Genomic DNA, 4,411 nt, shown 5'->3' with positions numbered 1-4,411 from the left:
TTTTTATTTTTTTATTTTTTATTTTTGGTTTTTTTTTTTTTTTAAATAATGTTTAAATGGACCGAATAATTCGGTCCGAATTATTCGCGATTTATATTCATTTTGGAAAAAGTCGCGAATTTTAAAGAATTTTATTTTTAATTCGGATTCGGTCCGAATTTTTGATAAAATTCGGAAAAATTCGGTTCGGCCGAATAATTCGCGAATTATTCGGCCAAATTGATAACTATGACTGTGAGAGGCAGTAGGTTATCTAGTGGGAGGCTGAATTGACCCGTGGGAAACTGGTTGAAGCCTACAGTGAGATATCTACTATTTATTCTTCTTCTTTCCTCATCTCTTTCTGGTTTTTTCGGAAACTAAGTGATGCAGATTAATTACCAAAATAGGCTTGTTTTATTAGAAATAAGCTTAGGGTTGGGTTCCATACATGTTGGGCGTTTGATCCCATGTGTTTTGAGTGTAATAGACCACTTTCATGGGTCTAAAAGGGAAGTATAAGATTGAATACGGGATTAATAGTTAGTTTCCATTTTTATTAGTTTCCTTTTTAGTTGGGCTTGATTTGAGTTTATTTGTTTTTTTAGGAGTCAAGTTATTAATTGAGTCAAGTCATTAGAAATTAGTTTCCTTCTTCAACTAGTTTCTAATTTCAGTTTTTAGTAACTATTGTATTAGGAGAATATTTGGTTTCCTTTTTGAGAAACATTCTATTTTGCAATTCCCCTCCCCCATTGACATTATAAATAAAGAAGAGGAGGCTCCTAAAAGCCTAGAATGATTTTGACAAAAAAAAATAATGGTTGTTGCTATTGTCTTCTCAAGTTTCTCTCCTGCTGCCCCTATATTGTTCTGAAGATCCAGCCAGCCGATGGCCCTCCCCTTTTGATTGATTGTTGGGTTTATTAAGAGGGAGGTTTGACCTTAGTTTGGGACCAATCAGACCATGGGTTTGTCTGATCTGAGATGTTAAATACTTCTGGCCGACTGTGTTTCTGCCCAGATTTCAGATCTGGTTTGACTTACCTGCTCCTGTGGTATTTGTTTCTGATTGTGGCTTATCTAGTACTCTATACCTGCTGCTGGTTAGTCTATTTGTTTGGTGTAATCTCTGTTTCAGAAATACCAAATTCTGGGTTTGGAAATTCTGGTTTACAAGGACTGTTTGACTCTTACTTCTGGACTGTTGTTTGCTGCCTAATTTTGGGTGATTATTGGTTGTTTTCTGGTTTATAAAATCCTGCAGTCTTGGGTCTGGTTTGGTTGTCAAATCCATTCCTACATTACTGAGGTATGCATATCAGCTCTGTTTCAGTTTGAATACTACTGTCTTGATGTTGATGGAGGACTGTTGCTGCTAACTTATATGCTGTTGTTAGTTGTTACCTCTGTATTGACTGATACAAGCCTATGGTTTCTTCTTTGAGTTTTCTGGCCTGCGGTACTAAAGGTATTGCGTTGATTCATCCACCCATCAGATCATGGTGAAATATTGAAGTCGTGTGTCAGATAGCCGGCATCTTATTATAAATTTATAATCAGCAATTCACCTTTTGTATGTTACATCGGACATGGCCTTCCATCGACTACAATATGGGAATGTTCTGACTTGCAAATTGATTGTTCCTGCTAGTTACTAATTCTGATCCTAATTTCGAAGTTCCTTTTTTTGTGAACTGCTGTTCTGAAGCATCTAACCATTAAAATTAACTGATATTGATCAATACCAATGCATATCGGCCAATACGACACGATACGCACCGATACTTTAAACCATGAGTATCATATCTTTGATTTGTGAGTGTGTGCACCTACATACATAGACATATCACATATACAAGCACATGTTAGCACATAAATGCTACACTAACCACACTATAGAAGGTATTAATAAACAACCATTTTAACTTCTTCATGGAAAAATGAGGCAAACATGCAAATATTATCCATCACTTACAAAGGCGGAAGATCTGCATCTGTAGTGGTTTCACTAAGAACATGCTCAAACTCTTGAATGTTTTGCTTCAACCCACGTGACAGCTTGTCATGAGCAGGAAGTTTTGCAACACTCGGATAGTAAGCTCTTGCAACAAAAAGCTGGTCCTTCATTTTCTTTACAACAGAATCATTCATTTCTTGTTTATGCTCTTGGCACCAAATGCAGTAGCTTCCAAATTCCTGTTGACATGATTTTTCACCTCCAGCAGCTATAACCCCTTTCACATATTCACTGACTTCAACTGAGCCATCAAACTTCCTGTTCTGTCAATTATTTAAGAGAAGTAGTTCCGTAAGTTGACCACCATAGAGGCATCACACAAGGACAATTTAAGCTGCAACATGATGCCTTTTGGAAAAGAACTTTTGGGGGGGAGGGGGGATTCTTTGTTGTTTTGAAAAGCCAAAGCATTCAAAAAATGCTTACTTCAGCATCAGGAGGTTGTTTCAGCACAATCTCTGGAGGTGCAGGCAAACCTGTATTTGATAAAAAGCTTTGTACAGTTTATGTTAACATCTTTTAAGTTTTAACAGGCCAAAAGATAAAAAACTATCAGAAAATGTTTAAGAATTATTTTCAAGCCCAACCATTCTTTCCAAATGCAGTGACCTGTGAGGAACCCCTACTATTGGTTTCATCCTCAGCGTCCTTGATGCGATTTCCAATGTCCTGACACAGAATAAACTACATCACAAAAGGAGAGGGAGAAAAGAATTTAATATTCTAGTTCAATCAAGAAAAATCGATTCACGTATACCAGTTCTCACCATATTCATTAGTCTTCTTGCTTATTGACACAAATACACACACACCCACAAAGTGTCTCAGTTTCAGCCAACAAAGGGCCATAACCCAGTGCAAGTCCCACTTTTGCAGGGTCCTAGGAGGGGTAGATTGGAAGCAGTTCTAAACTTCGGCATTTTTTGCACAAAGTGCCCGCACATAGAAACTCAAACACATCTTCAAGCTTGTCTTTTATTTGCTAGAAAATAAAATTTGTGAAAACAGTTGAAAAATGGCAATGATTGATGCACATGGGTTCCATGCATTTAGATAAAAACCTGCAATGAATGAAATGCAATATGCGCTTTATTTTTCTTTCTTATGTTTGGTGTTTAGGAAGAGATGCCATGATAGGAGTCAGAAATTGGGTGGAATTATTGTCAAAACATAGGGAACAACAGACTTCACGCAAGATGCAATTTTTTGTGACTGTGCCCATCATGGAAGTGGGGTAACTATGCAGAAACAACACAAGGTAGGAGGGTTTTCAAATGTCATCAAGTGTACAAAGTGATCTACAGAGTTAAGCAACAACAACAACAACACCACCAACAAAGCCTTTTCCCAACTTAATGGGGTCGGCTACATGGATCCACGACTGGTCAAGATAAAAAGCAGAGGAAAGAGAAGGGGAAAAGGAAAGGAAAAAAAGAAACATAGCAACACAACACTTCCAGGATATCCCACTTAAATGCGATCAGCAACATAGATCCTTTGCCCTCCAAACAGCTTAGCTTTGTAGAGTTGAGCAGGGCAATGCAAAGACATCTAAGGGCAGGTAAAGAGAACCAAGAAAGCAAAGGAAGATGAGGCTGGGTTCACAGAAAATTTGATGAAGTTTTTTGAAGATTATGAAGGGTCAGATATGGAACCAGCGGAGGATCCAGAGTTGGTATGTGCGATACGTGAGTTAGGAAGTGAAGCAAGGACGGAAGACTGGAGCAATGAGCAGCTGAGAAAAACTCAATCTGCTCGACCACAATGCCAGGGCCATGGTGAAGTTGTTGTTGCCTCGTCATCTCATCCACATACAAGTAAGAGAAAGGAAAAGGAGCCTGTGGGGTTAGTAGATCATCCAGTGTTCAAAGAATGTTTTACCACTTTGGTAAGAGTGACAAAGGTAAGAGGAAAAAGAGCCCAGACATCCGTGACATGGATCCTGGTGTCTACAGAGAGGGATGAAAGCCAACAGAGTATAGAAGAAAAGAAAGCTCTCAGCCAAAGACATTAATAAAAAGGATGAGCAGAGCATTCTCAAGATGGTTCCACAATTCTATGATTCCAGCTCACAAGGCCAAAGATCCTCACAAGTCCATGGTAAAGGAGTTTACGCGTTGTGGGCCAAATGTTAAGCCAGCAACGCCTCATGAGATTGTTGGGCATTTTCTAAATGACATTGTGGAAGAGGTGAATGAATATATTGAGAAGTTCAAGTAGAAGTGGAATGGACCAAGAAGATTGTCCATCATCAACCGACTTATTTTTTGTGACGGTCGTACGATCTTCTACAAGTCCGTCAACAAATCTAATGATATGTTGCCTAATTTAATGGATGCGCTTGTGGAGGAGGTAAGGGAGGAAAATGCCACCTAGGTTGTGATTGACAATGCAGCAAATTTCAAGGTCAGA

At 38.6% G+C, this 4,411-nt stretch overlaps 1 pseudogene; it reads right to left on the bottom strand.

The window, feature by feature from the left end:
• LOC122067520 overlaps window positions 1-4,332 on the bottom strand; it is a 6,484-nt pseudogene extending 2,152 nt beyond the window's left edge.
• Window positions 4,333-4,411: the final 79 nt, after the last annotated feature.

The sequence above is a fragment of the Macadamia integrifolia genome, unplaced genomic scaffold, assembly GCF_013358625.1.
Source record: "Macadamia integrifolia cultivar HAES 741 unplaced genomic scaffold, SCU_Mint_v3 scaffold2956, whole genome shotgun sequence".
Classification (NCBI taxonomy): Eukaryota; Viridiplantae; Streptophyta; class Magnoliopsida; order Proteales; family Proteaceae; genus Macadamia; species Macadamia integrifolia.
This window is presented reverse-complemented; position numbering and strand designations above follow the sequence as displayed.